This window comes from Macaca thibetana, chromosome 13 (assembly GCF_024542745.1).
Source record: "Macaca thibetana thibetana isolate TM-01 chromosome 13, ASM2454274v1, whole genome shotgun sequence".
Lineage (NCBI taxonomy): Eukaryota > Metazoa > Chordata > Mammalia > Primates > Cercopithecidae > Macaca > Macaca thibetana.
In genome coordinates, this window is record NC_065590.1 from 62,964,864 (window position 1) to 62,987,142 (window position 22,279).

The following is a 22,279-nucleotide window of genomic DNA, read 5'->3' on the forward strand; positions in this document are numbered from 1 at the left end:
GCCAGGGAGGCCTCAGGATCACTGCTGAAGGCAAGGAGGAGCAGGTCACATCTTACATAGATAGCAGCAGGCAAAGAGAGAGCGCTTGTGTAGGGAAGCTCCCCATTATAAAACCATCAGATCTCATGAGACTTATTATCATGAGAAAAGCACAGGAAAGACTTGTCCCCATGATTCAATTACCTCCCACGGGGTCCCTCTCACAACACCTGGGAATTCAAGATGAGACTTGGGTGTAGACACAGCCAAATCACATCATTTAATATTTATTAAAAGAATTCAAAATAGCTAATTAACTTCACTGTTTACAAATTGAATCATTTTGGAACTACTGGATTAAATAAAATACATTACTAAAATTAACTTCGCCTGTTTCTTTTTTACAATGTATACTAGAAAAATTTAAATTACATTATATTTATATAGGACAGCACTGAATTAAAACAACAGAAACTTTTGGCTGGGCACGGTGGCTCATGCCTGTAATCCCAACACTTTGAGAAGCCAAGGTGGGCGGTTCATGAGGTCAGGAGTTCAAGACCAGCCTGACCAACATAGTGAAACCCCATCTATACTAAAAATACAAAACTTAGCCGGGTGTGGTGGTGCACGCCTGTAATCCCAGCTACTTAGGAGGCTGAGGCGAGGCTGAGGCAGGAGAATCGCTTGAACTTGGGAGGTGGAGGTTGCAGTGAGCCGAAATCATGCCACTGCACTCCAGCCTGGGTGACACAGCAAGACTCAAAAAAAAAAAAAAAAAAAAAAAAAAAAAAAAAAACCAAAAAAACGAAAACCAAAAAAAACAGGCCAGGCGCAGTGACTCACACCTGTAATCCCAGCACTTTGGGAGGCCACGGTGGGAGGATCAACTGAGGTCAGGAGTTCAAGTCCACCTTGGCCAATATGGTGAAACCCCATCTCTACTAAAAATACAAAAAAATTAGTTGGGCGTGGCAGCAGGTGCCTGTAATCCCAGCTACTTCAGGAGGCTGAGACAGGAGTATAGCTTGAACCCAGGAAGTAGAGGTTGCAATGAGCCAAGATTGCGCCATTGCACTCCAGCCTGGGTGACAAGAGCAAAACTCTGTCTCCAAAAAAAAAAAAAAATATATATATATATATATAGACACCACTGGCAGGAGTATAAATTGGTATAGCAACATTGGAGAGAATTTTGGAAATATCTAGTTAGGGCTATAAGGATGGCCTACAGTTTAGCAATTTTACTCCCTAGAGAAATTCTCGCATGTATATATGGCATGTAAATAGTTTTAGACCATTGATTAAAATTACAAAAATTAATCCAAATGTCCTTCCAAAAAGACTAGACAAAATGTGTTCTAGCTGCATGTGGTGGCTCACACCTATAATCATAACGCTTTAGGAAGACAAAGGAGGTGGATCACTTGAGCTCAGGAATTAGAAGCCACCCTGGGCAACATGGTGAAACCTCATCTCTACAAAAAAACACAAAAATTAGCCAGATGTGGTGGTGTATACCTGTAGTTCCAGGTATTTGGGAGCCTGAGGTGGGAGGATCATTTGAGCCTGGGAGGTCAAGGCTGCAGTGAGCCAAGATTGAGCCACTGCACTCTAACCTGAGCAATAGAGCCAGACCTTGTCTTATTAAAAATAAAAAAAAAGAACTGTTCTAATCATACAATGGAATACTATGCAATATATATGCAATACTATGGAAAAAAGGGACTAGAACAAAAAAAGAACTGCAAAAATATTAAGTGACAAGAACAAATTGTAAAAAAAAAAAAAAAAACATTTTGTATATGATCATGTACATAAGCCTCTTAAAACAGTACTATATGCTATTTAGAAATAGACACATGTAGGCCAGGCACGGTGGCTCACACCTGTAATCCCAGCACTTTGGGAGGCCAAGGCGGGCGGATCATGAGGTCAGGAGTTTGAGACCGGCCTGGCCAACACGGTGAAACCCCGTCTCTACTAAAATACAAAAATTAGCTGGGCGTGGTGCCATGTGCCTGTCATCTCAGCCACTCAAGAGGCTGAGGCAGGAGAATTGCTTAAAACCTGAAGGCGGAGGTTACAGTGAGCTGAGATCATGCCACTGTACTCCAGCCTGGGCAACAAGAGGAACTCCATCTCAAAAAAAAAAAAAAAAGAAACAGATACATGTATGAAGATCGTATCTATGAGGCAGGCATGAAATTTAGGATAGTGACAGAGAAAGAAGATGGAATTCAGGAAGATTACAGAAAAGCTTCAACTACCTAAACTAAGCTGGGTGGTGGGTACTTCATTGTTCAATATTTTTAACTCTATGTCTGAAATATTTCCAAACTTTTAACAGAAGATTTTACATACCATGTGTAGCACTAACTGGGTATACTTTATGGTTTGGGGGACATAATGAAACAGTAACTGCACAATTTTAACCATGATAAAAGCAGTTATCCCTTGAATAACATCAGAGTACAGGAGATGTAGCAAACACCAAAAATATAAACACCAAATATATAAATACCAATTGTATACCACTACAATGAGAAAAAGGGAACAAAACATACATCCTAGATCATGAGTCAACAAACTTTCTCTTTTAAGGTCAAAAGGGTAAATATTTTTGGGTTTGCAAGGCCATATGGTTTCTCTCTCAAGTACTCAACTCTGCTTTAGTAATGGGAAAGCTGCCATAGACAAATGAACATGGCTATCTTCCAATAAAACTTTACAAAAAGAAGCAGCAGGCCAAATTGGGCTGAGAGGTTACAGTTTGATGACACCTGTCTAGATCCACCTTTAAAAAAGGTATCAGTAAGTCTATTAAGTGAAAGTCTGAAAGGGAAATGGATTTGCATAGTAATGGTATATGCCACGATCATCTGATAATTACAAAAGAGAAAATGTTCCTTCTCCACAAAGACATCTAGCACTTACCACCACCCTTAACCCAGTGATCAAACTTAGCACCACTACTACTGTTAAATTCAGGCATTGGTCAGGCATGGTGGCTCATGCCTATAATCCCAACACTTTGGTAGGCCAAGGCGCATGAATCACGAAGTCAGGAGTTGAAGACCAGCCTGGCCAAGATGGTGAAACCCCATCTCTACTAAAAAACTACAAAAATTATCCAAGTGTGGTGGTTGGTGCCTGTAATCCCAGTTACTCGCAAGGCTGAGGCAGGACAATAGATTGAACATGGGCGGCAGAGGCTGCCGTGAGCCGAGATTGCGCCACTGCACTCCAGCCTGGGCGACAGAATGAGACTCCGTCTCAAAAACAAACAAACAAAAAAACAAGCAAAAAAGTCAGGCAGTTTGTGCTTCTGATGCAATATAACATAAAGCAGCATCACCTATAACCTATCCTGGCCAAAATGGTTAACCTAAACTTAACAGTCATTAGATCTAACTTAATAGTTTAAGAAGACACAGAAATAAGTTTTAAACAAAATCTCAAAGAAATAATCAGATGAATTCTGAATATAGGACATTTTACAAGACAACTGGTGCCCTCAAAAAGAGAAAATCATTTGAGTGTTTAAATTTATAAGAGAACAGAGGCTCAATAACAAACATGATATAATGTACAATCTTCAAAGACCTTGGTTTGTGGGGGGAAAGCTACATAAGACTTTTTTTTTAACCCAATTGGGGAAGTCTGAATATGGATTGTGGATCAGATGAATTGGGGAATTAATTTTGTCAGGTAAGACAATTTTGCAGGTATAGAGGAAAATCATTTTTTGGAGATTCATACTTACGTATTTAGGAGTAAAGTGACATGACATCTCTGTAATTTCTAAATGGCTCATATGGCAATGTTATGGATTGAATCTGCGTCCACCCCTCCCCCACAATTTATATGTTAAAATCCTAACCCCCAATGTGATATGAAGTGGGTCCTTTGGAAGGTAATTCGGTCATCAGGTTGGAGCCTTCATGAATACTATTAGTGCCCTTATAAAAAGGACTCCAAAGAGCTCTCTAGCTCTGCCTACCATGTAAGCACACAAAATGGAAATGTGCAGACCAGAAAGACAGCCCTCATCAAACACCAGATCTGCCAGCACCTTCATTTTAGAACTTGCCAGCTTTCAGAACTGTAAGAAATACATTTGTGTTTTTTATAGGCTACCCAGTCTATGGTATTCTTTTACAGCAGCCTGAACTAAGACAGGCAAAAATACAAAATACTGTTGAATTTAGGTGATTGGTATATAGACACTCAGGGTACTACTATCATGTTTTGCAGCATCAAAATTTTTCATATTAAAAAGCAAAAAATCCAGTATGAAATGATTTATAATTTATTAAATTTGTTACTCTCCCCCCAAATATTAAAGTGGTCCTAAGTTTCCCCCAGAGTCCTCAAGGTTAAATATCAAAATCTACCCAAAATAAATTCTCCAAAAGTTCATGACCCTGATGTTTTTCCTTTTAAGCACGTGATTTCTAAAAGTGAGGACAAGGCAAAAATCACAAGATACTTTGAATTATCATTGTTCTCCAAAGCGACTAATGCCTATAGACAATATTTATTAAACAAAAATGAATAGAAGGAAATTTGTGTTTATTTATTTATTTATTTTATTTTGAGACAGTGTGTCGTCACTCTGTTGCCCAGGCTGGAATGCAGTAGCACGATCTCGGCTCACTACAACCTCCGCCTGTTCATACATTCAACAACCATCCTTTTCCCTCTCCCTACCCACGAATCCAGGAATCCCCAATCCCCAGGCCATAGACCAGTACCCTCCATGAACTGTCAGGAACCGGGCTGCACAGCAGGAGGTGAGCAGTAGGCAAGCAAGTGAAGCTACTGCTGCTCTCCATGGCTGGCATTATTGCCTGAGCTCCACCTCCTGTCACATCAGTGGCAGCATTAGATTCTTACAGGAGTGCAAACCCTACTGTGAACTGTGCACGCAAGGGGTCTAGGTTGTGCGCTCCTTATAAGAATCTAATGCCTGATGATCAGTAATTTTCTCCTATTACCCTCAGATAGGACCATCGAGTCGCTGGAAAACAAGGTCAGGGCTCCCAGTGATTCCACATTATGAAAAACTGTGTAATTATTTCATTATATATTACATTGCAATAATAATAGAAATAAAGTGCACAACAAATGTAACGTGCTTGAATCATCCTGAAACCCTCACATCATCTGTGGAAAAAATTGTCTTCCATGAAACCGGTCCCTGGTACCAAAAAGGTTGGGGACCTCTGCACTACTCCTTTCCTCTCCCTAGAAGATGCTGTTTAGCTTATTTACTCATTTATTCAGCTAAAATTTGTAGAACACAATATAGATACACGGATAGATCAGCATACAAAACTAACACAGTCATTGCCCTTACGTGGTTCATGCTCTGGTAGAAAATGAGAATCTTAGAACAGGACTCTTGATTTTAGAGTCAAAAGAACCTCAAGATATCACATGGTCCAGGCCTCTCCCTTAACCCTGATAAAAATGTTAAGATTGAAGGTTAAGGCTACTAAATCCTAGAAAGAGTAAGTACACATGCCACAGAACCATTAAAAGCTTGAGTAGGAACCACAAACAGAGTCTTCTGTTTCCAAGTTTCAGTACTCTTTCAACTTACCATATATCATTTAGCAGTATAATAGTAGTAGTATTAATAGTAGTAATAGCAATCGAAAGCATTCAATAAAGGTTACCTGTTATAATGTGCCAGTCTCTATGCTAAAAGCTTTACATAGATTATCCCAACCCAACAATCTTATGAACACTCTCAGTTTAGAAATGAGAAAACTGAAGTTTAGAAACATTAAGTAACCTACCCGTGGTGGAGCAGGGATTCAAATCCAAGAATATGACGTTGGAGTCAATGTTCCCAACCACTATCCTCCTTTTTCCAGAAACATAACCCACACTAAGTATAAAGGCTTCTTATACTTTATACACTTATAAACAGTGCTAAGCATCCTACAGCATTACCTGCAAGCACACAGTAGCAACAATTCAGAAATATTTCTCTAAATCTGTTGAGAAGATACCTTATCCACATTTGAGAAATAATACCATTATCATTACCATATGGACAGCCTCTTTAGCCGTCCATCTTTCAAATACACAACTGAAACTACTGCTGTCTAGCATCTCCCGAACTTTCTTTAGCCAAAGTATCTGACAAGCAACGAAATATCAAACTTATTTTTACCTTGAGATTGTTTTCAATCCTCTTAAAAACATAGGTTCAATGTGATTCCAGACGTTCTCTATAATTATCACTACTCCTTTATATTCAAATATGCCTTATACTTGACTCCGTAATTTGGCAATATAAACCTGAACAAAGACAAAAAGACCCAGCTACATGAACTGCCCTCTGTAGGGTGGTCATAAGGTCTGAAAACACAGATTTTTTTGCGACGGAGTCTTGCTCTGTTGCCAGGCTGGAGTGCAGTGGTGCAATCTTGGCTCACTGCAACCTCTGCCTCCTGGGTTCAAACAATTCTCCTGCCTCCGCCTCCCGAGTAGCTGGGACTACAGGCACAAACCACCACGCCCAGCTAATTTTTGTATTTTTAGTAGAGACGGGGTTTCACCATGTTGGCCAGGATGGTCTCGAACTCCTGACTTCATGATCTGCCTGCCTCGGCCTCTCAAAGTGCTGGGATTACAGGGGTGAGCCACTGCCCCGGCCATAGATATTATTTTCATATTCTGTAACACAACATCAATATACAATTACTGTATAGCCACCTGTGTATACAAACTTGGTGGCCACCCTGTACTTAAAAATCAAGTAAGCAAAGACATAGGCAGAAAAAGTAACTCAAAGCAAAAGCAAACTGAAGAGTAAGTAACCTAAACTTAAATATAATCACTGGGAAGAAGATTCAAGATGTAGAGTAAGAATAATAAGGCAAGTCAACATCATCACTCATCTTTCCAAACATGCCCTTACTAACTAGAGTTAGAGTTTATTAAAAAGGTGGGTGGGAGGGGCATAACTGAAAACGACTACATATATTACATATTAAGCTAAAAGTTATTTCACTGCCGGGCGCAGTGGCTCACGCCTGTAATTCTGACACTTTGGGAGGCTGAGGCGAGCGGATCACCTAAAGTCGGGAGTTCGAGACCAGCCTGATCAATATGGAGAAACCCTGTCTCTACTAAAAATATAAAACATTAGCCAGGCATGGTGGCACATGCCTATAGTCCCAGCTACTCGGGAGGCTGAGGTAAGAGAATTGTTTGAACCCAGGAAGCAGAGATTGTGGTGCACCAAGATTGTGCCATTGCACTCCAGCCTGGGCAACAAGAGCAAAACTCTGTCTCAAAAAAAAAAAAAGTTATTTCACTTTCACATTGCAATTCAAAATACTCCAGAACAGCTGAATAGAAATAAACTCAATTTCCTTAAGTTTAGGACCAGCAACCACCAAAGATTTAATAAAATGTTAGATTATATAAACAAAACCAGTTATAAGAGATAATTTTTTAAAATTCAAGTAAGGTTGTTTTTGGTTATTTTTAAATCTAAGATAGATGGCCAAATGTTGAACAACTTAATGAATCTGTTCTGAATTATAGTATTAAATTTAATATATTCTAAAAATTCAAGTTCTCTTGCACATCAGCATTTTGATAAAGTAACAGAGTTACAAAAATACATTAAAAAAGAAACTAGGCTGGGGACAGTGGCTCATGCCTATAATCCCAGCACTTTGGAAGATTGAGGTGGGCAGATTACCTGAGGTCAGGAGTTCAAGACCAGCTTGGCCAACATGGTGAAACCCTGTCTCTATGAAAAATACAAAATTAGCTGGGCATGGTGCCACAGGCCTGTAACCCCAGCTACTTGGGAGTCTGAGGCAGGAGAATCGCTTGAACCGGGAGGTGGAGGCTGCAGTGAGCCGAGATTGCACCACTGCACTCCAGCCTGGGCAACAGAGCAATACCTCGTCTCAAAAAATAAATAAATACATAATAAAAATACACATACATGCACACACACAAATACACTAGTAATCTGAAGGCGTATTTGGGCATAATAAATGAGGCAACTCAAGTCATAAATAGAACATTCATTTTTATATTGAGGCACTGACATAAATGCAAGTTGATTTGCTTTAAAATTAAAAAAATCAATTTTGATTCACTTTAGCAATGAAGATCAAATGAAACTGACTCATAAATGAAAGCAGAAGACCACCAAGCATTAAAATAAGAACAAAAAGATGAAAGATCTTTTATGCTTAAGTTTGCAATGTTTGTATAAACTCGAGACCTCTTTACCAAACTGATTCAAAAGGAAAGCAATAGAACAGAAAGCAAAAATTAAGCACCTGATTCACGCATCTAAGTGCAACGCGACAATCTCATATGCAGAAAAAGCAAAAGCACAACGTTAAGTAATACAACAAAGCTATGGAAGGAGAAGCAGTGATAAATATACAGACCAAGTTGAGCACAATAAACCAAGAAACAAATTGGCTCCATTAGCCATGTTTGCTAACAGCACAAAAGTATCCATTAAAATCAGTGACAATATTACCAGGCCCTATTGGTCAGTCACTAATCCTTCAGTTATACTCACATAAGAACAGAAAGTTTTTTAAACACAAATGACAACATACATTTTATAGGTACATCCCAATTATTTAAATCAGACTTAAAAAATCCTGTTCACCCTCCTCCTATTGTTCCACCTTTACTCCCACCCTCCTTTCCAGGAACTCATCTATCCAAGGTTGTACAGTAAATGGAAACACCTGAAGCCCCCAGATTTCCCTCACTTCTGTCTAATGCAGGGATCTCTTTTTCTCTCTTTGGGTCATCTTTTAATCTTAAACCAATGTCTTTCTCTAAGGTACAACACTATTTCCCCTTTCCTCTTTTCAGTCTAGTTTTTATCCAATTACAGAAAACCTCTTCCTTTCCTTTTGTTAAAAATAGTAAAGCTGTAATCACAGCTTTTAAGTTTAGTGTAGAAAACACACACACCCCAAATTCTCCACTCAAGTTTTTAAGCCAGCCACATAAGGAGTTCAGCTGTAATGTAAACTGGGAGTTGTTGGTTAACAGAATGCAAGATCGTCAAGGACAAGGATTTGGGATTTTGTCTGTTTTGTTCAGATACTAGCATGAAATGGTCCCTTTGCACGCAGAAGTCACTCAGTGAACATAAGAATTGGCTGGAGGGCTACAGACTAAATACTATTAGACTATTCTGAATTCTTTACTTCTCAGTTGGTTGGTAGCTCCGAGTAAATAAAAGCAGAAAGACTCCCAAACCTAAATGAAATCTCCTATATAGTCTAACATTTGTAGTGCTTTGAATTAATTATGTCCCCCCTGCTCTTTCTTGTTTTTTCTTGAGACAGAGTCTCACTCTGTGGCCCAGGTTGGAATGCAGTGGTGTGATTTCGGCTCACTGCAACCTCCACCTCCTTGGTTCAAGTGATTCTCCTGTCTCAGCCTCCTGAGTAGCTGGGATTACAGGCACATGCCGTCACATCGGCTAATTTTTTTGTATTTTAGTAGACACGGGGTTTCACCGTGTTGCCCAGGCTGGTCTTGAACTCCTGAGCTCAGGCAATCCGCCCGCCTCGACCTCCCAAAGTGCTATGATTACAGGCGTGAGCCACTGCGCCCAGCCATGTCCTCTTTTTAAGGGACTAAGAAGGGCCACCTGTCTTCAACAGATAATGCCATTTCCCCATCTCAGAGATAAATGCTTTAGTCAGAACAAGGGAAAAGAAAAACACTGCCCAAATAGGTTAAACACCCATACTGACACTCCTAGATTCTACTACTCATAAGAGCATCTATTAACTATCCCTTTTCAATGCGAGGAGTGCTCTTAATACCTATACATCAAAAAAATAAAATGTAATTAGATTTAAGAATCAGTGACATTACTCTCAAGCTTAAAAGCGCTTCGCAAGCCTTCAAACTCTTACAAATTACATATTCGTTATCAAATCCGCTTCCTCTCAGGCAAACAACACTTACTCATTTGTTTTATTTTCTTGTGTATTATACGTTTGAATCTACCTGATAACATAATCGCATTTTAAAAGTTTTCTATAAAAGACAAGGTTTTTTCCTATTTCTAGCACACAAATGTACTTTTCATTCACAAGAGATTCTGAAGTGAAGGACATGCTACGTAGACAATAATCGCAGCAATCCTAGAGACAGGCCTTATCCTCCCTGTATCACTACCAGTAATTGGTACCATCTCTAAGAGAAAGACAAGTTCCTTAATAGTCAATAGATGGCTTCCAAAGTTTTTGTCTGTCTCCTCTGAGATCGGATTTAACTGGATCTTCTTTTCACAAGGATGTAAAACAATTTTCCAAGAAGTGTTATGTTTCTAAACTTCAAGATTTTTAATTTTCAAGAAATGAATCAATTTAAAGCTAAAAAATACAATCTTTATGATACTTCAACATTCTCCAAGAGAAAACTTTGAATCCATTTTACATTTAGCAACTTAATATTAAACTATGTGATAAATCAAAAGTTTTAAATTAGTAAAATATGTTTTAAATGTTATAAACCACGTCAAAGGTATAATATATGAACTAACAAATTAAAACACTACAATTGATTAAGCTACAAGGTTCTTGTGGTTAAACAAGTTATTACAAAGAGTATTATTATTATTTTTGTTTTGAGACAGGGTCTCACTCTGTCGCCCAGGCTGGAGTGCAGTGGCATGATCTTGGCTTACTACAACCTCCACCTCTTGGGTACAAGCAATTCTCCACCACAGCCTCCGGGGTAGCTGGGACTACAGGCATGTGCCACCACACCCAGCTAATTTTTCTATTTTTTGGTAGAGACACAGTTTCACCATGTTGGCCAGGCTAGTCTCGAACTCCTGACCTCAAGTGATTCACCAACCTCGGGCTCCCAAAGTACTGGGATTACAGGGATGAGCCACTGTGCCCGGCCATGAAGAGTATTATTTAAAAAGGTGTATGTTATGCCAAGCAATAACAAGATATTGTAGATGTGATCACAAGTTAGTTATAGTAAAACAAAAAGAAAAAATATACTTAAGCACTCTTTTGTGTCATGATTTACCATAATTCAGTAAAGTGTTTATGGTTGTTATTAAAGTTAGCCTGAAGGGGAGAAATAAAGCACCCTGTAATTTGAATGAAAACTACAAAGTGTGAGATCTTGAGGGGCAAAAAAGAAATGAAAAAAGAAAACAGAAAAGAAAAAAGTATGTAAGTTATCGTACAGTATTTATGTTTCCTAGGATGTTATATGCTACTAAAAACTAACTCTCAAAATCTTTAAATACTCTGAAAAATAAGTACACTATATAGATTACGCTTTTGGAAAATTTCATAACATCATTAATAATTTAGTAAAGGGTTCTTTTTCATCATAACGCTCATTCAACTATCTGGTCTAACAGTCTTTTTTGGCCAGCCAGTACATCTGGCTAATTTCTGTATTTGTAGTAGGGTTTTACCATGTTAGTCAGGCCAGGCTAGTCTCAAGAGATCTGCCCGCCTTGGCCTCCCAAAGTACTGGGATTACGGGCGTGAGTCACTGCACCTGGCCACACTTGTTAGTCTTCTACGTAGTCTTTAAGAAAAGGAATATAGATGGAAATGTTCCAAAGTGTCAATCATCTTAAATCAAATGGACACAAAGAGATTAAATCACATCAGAATTTTTTTAAAAATAGAGGCATGGTCTTACTCTGTCACCCAGGCTACAGTAAACTGGTGCAATCACAGCTCACTGCAGCTTTGACCTCCCTGGCTCAAGTGATCCTCCCACCTCAGCCTCCCAAGTAGCTAACTACAGGTGCACACCACCACGCCCAGCTAACTTTATTTTTTGTAGAGACAGGGTCTTGCTATGTCGCCCAGGCTGATCTCAAACAATCCATCTGCCTCAGCCTCCCAAAACGTTGGGAGAGGAGTGAGCCACTGTGCCTGGCCTAGAAACATTTTACTTGCAAAGATTCTAAAATGGCTAATCAAAGATAATAGCATACTTAAATTAGTCCAAAAGATGAAAGCCCATTTTTTAACTCAATGTTTTGATGTAAGTAAGCATCACCAACAAAAACAAAGAAAAAATACAGATTATGAAGCTCACGTATCTTTTTCTTCACCTGTTCTTGTTAGATCAGCCACTAGAAGCTAAAAAGTTGTCATTCTGCAAATTTTATGACAGCCAAAACAAACTACAAAAATTAAATATTTCCCAAAACTATTTTACCATCAATGTTTAAGTATAGGATAGTGAAATGTCAGTACTCTTAACCATCAATTCTCCTAAAATAATATATAAGATACATTTTACAATAAAACTTCAAAGCTGCTCATATAAATAGCAGTATTCCATTTCATTCCAATTCTGAAATTAGTTCAGTAAGGGAAAAACAAAAAGAATCAGGTACAATGTGAAGAATAACTGAAAATCCAGGAATATCATACTCCCAAAAATTATCTTACCATTAATCATGATTTCACATTTTATGCTATTACTTGAATAAATTTTGCTATTATAATTTTGGATTAAAAAACTTTTGTTATTCTGATGCCATTGGTTATTTGTTTGCTGACTAATTTTTATTAAAATCAGTGAATTGTGAAAGGCATATTTCACAGAAAATATAAAATACTACATGCTGCATTTTTTAAAAGTGAGAGTTAGAATTATACTACTTAACTACTTTCTATGCTAAGTAATGTCACAAAATACTTTAAAATAGTTACACACAAAAATATTCATGAAACATAGCCTTTTTTTCTTTTTTTTTTGAGACAGTCTTACTCTGTCACCCAGGCTAGACTGCAGTGGCACGATCTCGGCTCACTGCAACCTCCACCTCATGAGTTCAAGTGATTCTCCTGCCTCAGCCTCCTGAGTAGATAGGATTACAAGCATGCGCCACTACACCCGGCTAAGTTTTGTATTTTTAGTAGAGATGGGGTTTTACCATGTTGGCCAGGCTGGTCACGAACTCCAGACCTCAAGTGATCCACCCGCCTCAGCCTCCCAAAGTGCTGGGATTACAGGCGTGAGCCACCGCACCTGGCCTATATAGCCTCTTTTTAATAAATCACCACAATCACTAAGTGATACTGTGGCCAATTCTACTATTCCAAGACTGCCAAGACATAATCAGCGTCGTATTTTAATTCAAAAGATTCCATTAAAAAATGTTTGTTATAGCAAAGATAACTTTCAACAAGAGCCACTTTTTCTGACCTTGTCAACCTGTGAATCAGCTGTTCTTAGAAGCACAGTTACTTGGACACTACACCATTCCTTCAGATGATGTAATCTTAAGGAATTTAGTAATTAGGTGAATTACTAACATAAAACAGTATTTACTGACATGACTAAACTGAAAGGCCTTTCACCTATTCCTAGAGTCTTCACAGAAATCAGACACCCAGTGTAAGAAAACAGTGTTGAAAGCTCTGCTGGTCACATCAAAGAGAATAATCATTTCAACAAATCCAGAGGATATCTTAAAGTATGAAATCTTAAAGCATGAAAGCTCAAATAAAACTACTACTGCGTACTAATACACAGCAACAAAAAGAACCACTGCAGAAACTGTTATAAGACTTTATGAGAGCAAAAACAAATGAAGAGGCGAAAACACAACAACCATTAAGAAAAAAAAAAAAAAAGACAAAGAAGGCATTGAGAGAAGCAGCACAAAATAAAGATTATCCCTGAAAGAAAATCTGTTGACTAAAATATTCTGTTCTAAATACTTAATTTTAAAATTTCGATTAGAACAACACACTGTCCATTTGGCAGACCTACAAAAACATTTCCTTAAAAAATTACCATTACTTCAGCTATATTTTTAAAAGTCCTGTTCACTTGGAAAAGACTATCATAATAATTAGAATAACTTGTCTCACTATTTACTTAGAAATGCTCTATTTAAAAGTAGGCCAACAATAGGAACTTTGCTATTGCACAACAGAGAAAGTAAATGAAATAACATCTATTAACATTCAGTGTCCATAGCATGTTTCTCCATCTCCTAGAACATACTGTGACTTACACTGTCTACCCTGAACAATTTACCACTTCTTCATCCATGCAGTAGCTCAAATAAAGACAGTTCCTGTGTTAATCCCACAATAAGCCTCAGTAATTCTCACATCACCGTCGTTGTAAACGTTTGTTAACAGAAAAAGAATGTTTTTCCTAAAATAGCTACATAACACTAAGACTACTCAAATTCCTAAATAATCCTTTTACAACATGCCTGCCAACTTTATTTTGATACATTAAACATGTGGAGCCTATTTTAAAAGCTCTTTGTGATTTTATCAAAACAGCTTCCTAGTTATTAATGTCTCTTTTTAAAAGAAGTTTTTAGAAGAAATTGAATATTGATGAATTTGGGCTGCTATCAAATGCCTAGGAAGCACTTTTTTTGCCAGATAAGATGGGCAAACGTCCTAGATCTGCTAAATCTGACATGAGAGGTCATGCAATTTTAAAAAAATGAAGAAATAACTATTTCCAACACTGAGTCCTTCATTTAAAAAATCATTTTAGGTGTTATTTTCACACTTTACGTTTAATAATACAATTTTTTTTAAGGCTGTTAGGCTTAAACTATAAAAAAACTGATCTATGGCTTGTCAGTCTATACTCTTAATGGGGCTCCGGTAGATTTGGGGTACTGAAAATAAGTGGCAGTTTCAATTAATAACTTCGCTGTTAGGAATGACATCTGAAAAGGATGGTGCTAGGGAAGGCAGACAAGAGATGCCGGGGGTACGATGAGAAGAGAAACACAATTTAAAGCCACTAAGGAGGGAAGGCGAGGGTAGAACGCACAGACAGCAGAGAAAGACGATTTAACAAGGAAGTGAAGTGGAGCGCAGAGTAGGGCAGAAGCTGATGAGGAAATGAAAGGGAAAAGATAGTGTTTTCAAAGAGGGCATGCACCAGGAAGAGCCAAGGCTTGGGGTAGCCCCAGCGCTTTCGTGTGAAAGAGATGCTTGAAGACTGAAGCGGAGGGAAGAGGCAATCAGTTGGCGTCCAGGCGTTCGAGCAAACTCCCATTCTCTCCCCGCGCCTCTCCCAGTCCTCAGCTGAGCGGAGGCGGCGGCCGGGGAAGGGGCCTACCCGAGAGCCAGGCACGGCGTGCCCCCGCCTAGGCTCCGCGGGGAAAGCAGCGAGGATTCGGAAGGACAGAGGCCCCGGCCGCGGCTCGGCGGCACCGGGAAAACCTGCCCAGGGCTCGGGGCCTCGGCGGCCCGGCCAGTCAGCCGCTTCCCCTCCGGCGGGGCGCCGGGCGGCCTTACCTGAGGCAAGGGAGGGAGAAGATGTCTAGGGCGCCTCGCTCGCGCCCGCCGCGGTACTCAACCCAAGTTTCCAACGGAGGCGCGACCCTGATTCAGCCGCCGCTTCCCCCTCGGGGTCTCGACCACCGACCGCCTCCGCCGCCTCTGGGGCTGTTTACACCGCCCGGCCCCTCACGCCGCCGCCGCCGCCGCTGCTGCCTTCTCTCCACCCCAGCGCCGTTGCCGACTCGGCCGCCGCCACCTCCTCCGCCGCAGCCTCGTCTCTCTGGAGCATCTTCCAACCACCTAACCCTGAGAATCAGAGACTCCAGCCGCGCCGGCAGGAAACTCCCCCGCAACTGCTAGGGGAACGAAGCAGTCAGAGCACTGGCGGCTTTTCCGCCATTGAGCAGAAGCCGCTCGGCTCCTTCTGCAACCCCCTCCCCGCACCCTAGTCCTTCCCCGCCCCTCAGGGAGCCCCGCCTCCAGCTCCCACCCACTGGGATGCCGCGCGCCCTGTCGCGGCCTCTGGTTTGCTGGGAGTCTTGTCAATTACCGCTCCCCCTCCCAGTGCTGCTCCCTCGACACCTCCGTACTTAGTTTACCCCGCCCACCCGGCCCCGCCTCTGAGTTTCTAATTTCCCATTGGACATCAGTGGCTACTTTCAATTGGCAAGGTCAGCTGTCCATCAAACACCGCCCACTAAGTGAGACCCAACCCTTTATTACCATTTACTTTATTCGGCCCCGCCTCCGCTAGGTCCTACCTCCCAAACGTCAGGGACCAGCCCCCGATACCAGCCATAAGTAGAGCGCGCCGTCAATCAAATAACGCCCACCTGCGCTCCTCCTAGCAAAGCCCCGGCCCCAGCGATTGCCTTCTCTTATTGGTCCAAATCGTGGTCCGAACCCCCAGTCACTGGCTTTCTTTGCGGGTCACTGAGCCAATTTCCAAGTCCGTCACACCGGCTTTTTTTCAAATGAACCCGGAAAAGGCGGGGAGGTATCTGAAAAGCGATTGGTTCGTCTTAGAAAACGGTCAAACCCAGGGAGTCTGTACGGATCCTTTCCGTTCTGTGAGGACCGTGCCCCCTTGTATTTGACCTCTAAGCCTTGCGTAAATCAAGCGCCATAAGGGACCAACGAGCAGTCCAGCTATAGGTGTGGACGCCTGGTCCCACCCGGAATTGCAAGGGCTTGGCTACTGATTGGCTAAGAAAGTCCTCCTAGGCCCCTATTGGAGGAAATAAACGCCTCTCTTCGGCGTAGACGGGAAGGGATGGCTCAGACGAGGACAAGAAGTGGGCAGGGGAGAGGCAGTTGTTTTGCTTCAGCCGCGGGTGGGGCGCACGCGGGAGTGGGAAACTGGGAAGGCCGGGCTCTGGGGAGATATTGCGGGGAGGGGAAAGGCCCGGATGTTCCCTAACAATGAAATCATCGCCGACCTATCAGAGCCGCCGAGCTGGGATACCTGCCTGACCTGTCCCCCGGAGGGAGAAGAGTGGGCGGGAAATTGGGGTGTCGGAAGAGCCTGGAAAGCAACGTGAGAAAGTGGGACAGGTGTTCCCTTTAGGAGGATTCTGTGCTATTAGAGATTATTTTTACACTAGCCCTTGACATTTCCGTATTTTGTTTCACAGTCAACATTGGTTTTTAAAACTCCCGGCCTAGTCTCTTCACATGGACTCGTTCATTTCGCAGTTATTGAGCACCCGCTGTTTGCCAGGTACTGTATGTAGAGCTGGAGATGCAAAAATAAATTAGGCAATCACAGTACAAGATGATAGGTACTATAATTGAAACATGCACAAGGGCTGGTGATGACATAAAGGGTCTTCCTTGTGGATAGGTTTACCAAGAAAGGCTTCACAAAGTCACAGGATGAGTCAAGAATGAATGATACGGGTTTGACAGGCCGATGGGGAAAGTGGACATGACTCCTCCAGGTATCAAATTAGACGATGCTGCCACGTTAATTCTCCAAACGAGAAACAGAAGTGTAATAGAGGTATTGTAATACCTTAGGATATATAATCTGAATGTCCTAAAAGAGAACTTAAACCTAATTCCTACTTCGGTGTAAATTGGTTTGGGCAGACAACTTAAGCTTAGACCCAACAGAGTGCTATTCAGGTTAGGGGCTGTCAATGTTTTACGGAAAAGGGCAAATTTAGTAATAGGACAATTGTCCAGGTCGTCGTAAGGACGGCAGGAACAAAGACTTAATTGCAATTCGGGTTTTTTTGTTTTGTTTTGTTTTTTTGAGCAAGCACATTTTACTTTTTAATGAGACAAATCTGAAAAGCAAACGCGTTCCAAAAAGCTTGTAATTCGGTAAGAAAGATTTTTAAAAACCAAAAAAAGTATCTTCTTTTCACCCCAGATCTTATTAACTGTGTTTTCTTCTTCGAGAACATGCATCGTCAATAACGTCATCGTGAAGCAGTGTGGATCATTTCTGCAATTAAGGCTATGGCCCGCTGGCTGGCTTGCACAGGTCAAATTAACAGAAAGCAATGCTTTTTAAGAGACGCCGCCTAGAACCTTCTCAGCAATCTGCTTGTGAAAACGACATCGGATCGGGAGTTGTTATGATGAATATTACATGCTCGGGCTATTAGCACCCCAATAACTGGTCTAAAGGCTTTTCCTTTTCCATCAGAGTAGTACTCGACATTTCCTTAAGTTCTGTTGTTGATATGAGCAGTTCCTTTCTAATGTCCTCATACAGACCTTTCAAGTCTCTCCAACCGAGTTTGAAAGGATCGGTGATCTGTGTATTTCTCACCACTGTGTGTTTTACTGTCCAGGGTTGTGTGATAACACCGTGATATACTATATACATTTGGACAGGCAGATGTTAAATGCCTCACAAGACTGAAATAGGGTATCTGAGACAAAACAAATTCCTACCGCCTGTGAGCCGGCTCGCGGCCCCGGAGGCCCTGCAAGGCTCAAGGAACCAGGCCCGCGTCGCCGGCCTCCAGGAGCAGCCGCTCGCCCACTGCCACCCGCGCTAGGCCATGGTCGGAGTCTGAAAGTCGCGGCAGGGCGGCGGCTCTGCCTCTGCAAGTCAGGTTTTTAAAACCTACTCATCAAGTTTGTGTGAGAATGGTGTTTCTTACAGCATAGTGACACATACTACACGACACATACTATGTTGTAGCCCACTTTCACTATGTCCTGTCAATAGGAGCTGTATTCGCCATCATGGGGGGTTTTATTCATTGATTCCCCTTATTTTCAGGCTATACTCTAGACCAAAGCTCACTTTGCCATTATATTTGTAGGTGTAAATTTAACTTTCTTCCCACAACACTTTCTTGGCCTATCCAGAATACCCCGACGCTATTCTGATTATCCTGATGCCTATACTACATGAAATCTTCTATCATCTATAGGCTCCTTCATCTCCCTAGTAGTGGTAATATTAATAATCTATATAACCTGAGAAGCCTTTGCCTCAAAATGTAAAGTCTTATTAATTGAGCAGCCTTCTACTAACCTGGAGTGACTGCATGGTTGCCCTCTGCCCTACCACACATTTGAAGAACCAACCTATATTAAACTAGACGAAAAAGGAAGGAATCGAACCTCCTAAAACTGGTTTCAAGCCAACCCTATAACCTGTATAACTTTTTCAATGAGATATTAGAAAAATTATTTAATAGCTTTGTCAAAGCTAAGTCATAGGTTAAACCCTATATATCTTATATGGCTCACCCAGTTCAACTAGGTCTACAAGATGCCACATCCCCTATTATAGAGGAATTAATCGCTTTTCATGATCACACTTTTATAATCGTATCCTTAATCAGCTTTCTAGTCTTATATGTCCTATCCTCAACCCTCACAACAAAACTAACCAACACCAGTATTACAGACGCTCAAGAAATAGAAACCATTTGAACTGGTCTTGCTCGCGATCATTTTAGTCTTAATTGCTCTCCTATCCCTGCGCATCCTATATCTAACGGACGAGATCAACAACCCTTCTTTTACTATAAAATCAATTGGACACAAATGATACTGAACCTACGAATCATCTGGGATTCTGGGATGGAGATTCCCAGGTCCACTCATGCCTACAAATCAGAGACTCTGGGGACAAGGGTCAGAAAGGTGAATTTTAAAATAGCTCCCTAGATGATTTTTTTTTTTTTTTTTTTTTTTTTTTTTTTTTTTTTTGAGACAGAGTCTCACTCTGATGTCCAGGGTGGAGTGCAGTGGTGCAATCTCGGTTCACTGCAACCTCCGCCTTCCAGTTTCAAGCGATTCTCCTGCCTCAGCCTCCCGAGTAGATGAGATTACAGGCGCCAACCACCACGCCTGGCTAATTTTTGTATTTTTAGTAGAGACAGGGTTTCACCATGTTGGCCAGGCTGGTCACGAACTCCTGACTTCAAGTGATCCGCCCGCCTCAGCCTTTCAAAGTGCTGGGATTACAGGCGTGAGCCACCGCGCCCAGCCTGCAGATGATTTTTATGTGAATCAGTGTTTGAGACCCTCTGGCACAGGATAATGGAGGCAGATGTAAAGTAAATTCATTTCCTCACTTTTGCATGTTGGGAGAACATATATATGTCTCACTTTTCCACTGTCCCCTTTATTATCAGCGTGAGATTATACAGTCAGCAGGAAGTATTACTGAAGTGACTTATAAAAAATTTTTTCTCCGGCCGGATGCGGTGGCTGAAGCCTGTAATCCCAGCACTTTGGGAGGCCGAGACGGGCGGATCACGAGGTCAGGAGATCGAGACCATCCTGGCTAACACGGTGAAATCCCGTCTCTACTAAAAAATACAAAAAACTAGCCAGGCGAGGTGGCGGGCACCTGTAGTCTCAGCTACTTGGGAGGCTGAGGCAGGAGAATGGCGTGAACCCGGGAGGCGGAGCTTGCAGTGAGCTGAGATCCAGCCACTGCACTCCAGCCTGGGGGACAGAGCAAGACCCCGTCTCAAAAAAAAAAAAAAAATTTTTTTTTCTTAAATCACACTTCATTGCCTGACACCCCTTATGCAAGCAGAAGGGAGTCTGAGACCTCAGCTTCTAAAATGGGAACCATGCTAAGGATAAAAAAGTGAAGACACTTAGGGACCCTTGTCCTGTGAATACAAGCAACCACAGAAAGGCATGAGAACAGTTTCTTGGCTTGCTTGACTTCCTTCTCACTTTCCCTTGGTTGACCCAAAAACAAATACAAAGCTCAGCCATTTAGGTGGGCTGATAATTCCGTATCATTCACACTTTCAATCACTAAGATAAAAAAAAAAAAAAGTATGGAGACACCCCAAAACAGATACGAAAGTTAACTTTGTTGTATGTTTTATTTGCTTAAAACACCAAACCATTAAAGAAAACCCAACAAGATTTACAACTTTGAAAACTGGTGTTGGCTGGGCGCCGTGGCTCACGCCTGTAATCCCAGCACTTTGAGAGGCCGAGGCGGGCGGATCACGAGGTCAAGACATCGAGACCATCCTGGCTAACACGGTGAAACTCCGTCTCTACTAAAAATACAAAAAATTAGCAGGGTGCGGTGGTGGGAGTCCTGTGGTCCCAGCTACTTGGGAGGCTGAGGCAGGAGAATGGCGTGAACCCAGGAGATGGAGCTTGCAGTGAGCTGAGATGGCGCCACTGCACTCCAGCCTGGGTGACAGAGCAGGACTTCGTCTCAAAAAAAAAAAAAGAAAACTGGTGTTTACCATCATAAACATAATGTGTCATAAACCCTGAGTACCATCATAATGTGCTCTGCTACTAACTAGCTGTGTGACTTGAGCTAGTAACGAAGCTCTCTGAGCCTTGGTTTGTTCTGCAAAATGGGAATCGTAACATCTTTCTCCAGAGCCACATGAAGAGCTTTAGAATCTCTTATTAATGCTAATCTCTCCCCAATATATAGCTTTAAATAAAAACAATATTAAATGTAATGTAGAAAAAGTTGGGTGAGGAAATCACATGATCACCTTTAGCTGCAAGGGAGGCCAAAAAATTAGAGAACTGCGAGGTCACAAGTTGCTTAGGGCAGAGATTCCCAGTCTTTACCAAGCATCACAGTCTCTCTTGATGTCATTTACACTCACCACTCTTTTGAAATTATTATAATTATTATACTTATCACTAGATCTTGTTATTTCATGCATTAATAAAGAAGCATAGGCTGGGCATGGTGGCTCACGCCTGTAATCCCAGTACTTTGGGAGGCTGAGGTGGGTATATCATGAGGTCAGGAGTTTGAGACAGCCTGGCCAACATAGTAAAACCCCATCTCTACTAAAAATACAAAAATTAGCCAGGTGTGGTGGCACGTGCCTCTAGTCCCAGCTGCTCAGGAGGCTGAGGCAGGAGAATCACCTAAACCTGGGAGGCGGAGGTTGCAGTGAGCCGAGACCATGCCATTGCACTCCAGCCTGGGTGACAGAGTGAGACTCCATCTCAAAAAAAAAAAAGCATATCACAAATGTACTTAATAGTTTGATAACTGTCTTTAATTATAATTGGTTTTCCTTTGTAATCTTAATGAGCTTTATGTATTTTTAAATGTTATTCTGAGAAGAAATCTACAGGATTCACCAAAGGGACCCTTTGCTTAAAAAAAGGCATGGAGGAGGTAGTACCCCTGCTGTGGACCATAACCTCCAATTCAGCAAGGGCATCGTTTCTTTTGTTGTAAATCATACACAATAGATGCTTGATAAGTATTTCTTGAATTGCATTTGGAGGATCTCAAGTAGTTTGCTGGACATTTTTCCTTTTCTCAGTGCTAGGACCTCAAGCCTGAGCCTGTCCTCCAACCCTACTTCCTCCTTAGAGAGGAAGTTGATCAAGCTATCACCATCTTACATGCAATCCACACAGACTAGGAGGCCAAAACTGGCTTCCTCAGAACCAGAGCCTCCTTTGTGTTTTTTGTTTTTTGTTTTTTTGAGACGGAGTCCCGCTCTGTCGCCCAGGCTGGAGTACAGTGGCGCGATCTCGGCTCACTGCAAGCTCCGCCTCCCGGGTTTACGCCA

At 41.5% G+C, this 22,279-nt stretch overlaps 1 protein-coding gene across 5 annotated transcripts in view; it reads right to left on the reverse strand.

Moving 5' to 3' along the window:
- Window positions 1-15,430, reverse strand: part of PPM1B (protein phosphatase, Mg2+/Mn2+ dependent 1B) — an 86,728-nt gene extending 71,298 nt beyond the window's left edge. For 4 of the 5 annotated variants that reach the window (XM_050754606.1, XM_050754607.1, XM_050754604.1 and 1 more), the window contains exon 1: window positions 15,285-15,430. The gene's annotated coding sequence lies outside the window, so the exon portion shown is untranslated. Of the gene's footprint in view, window positions 1-14,026; window positions 15,082-15,284 lie in introns of those variants that run through there. The other variant, XM_050754605.1, reaches the window with a different exon arrangement.
- Between the last annotated feature and the right edge of the window lie 6,849 nt (window positions 15,431-22,279).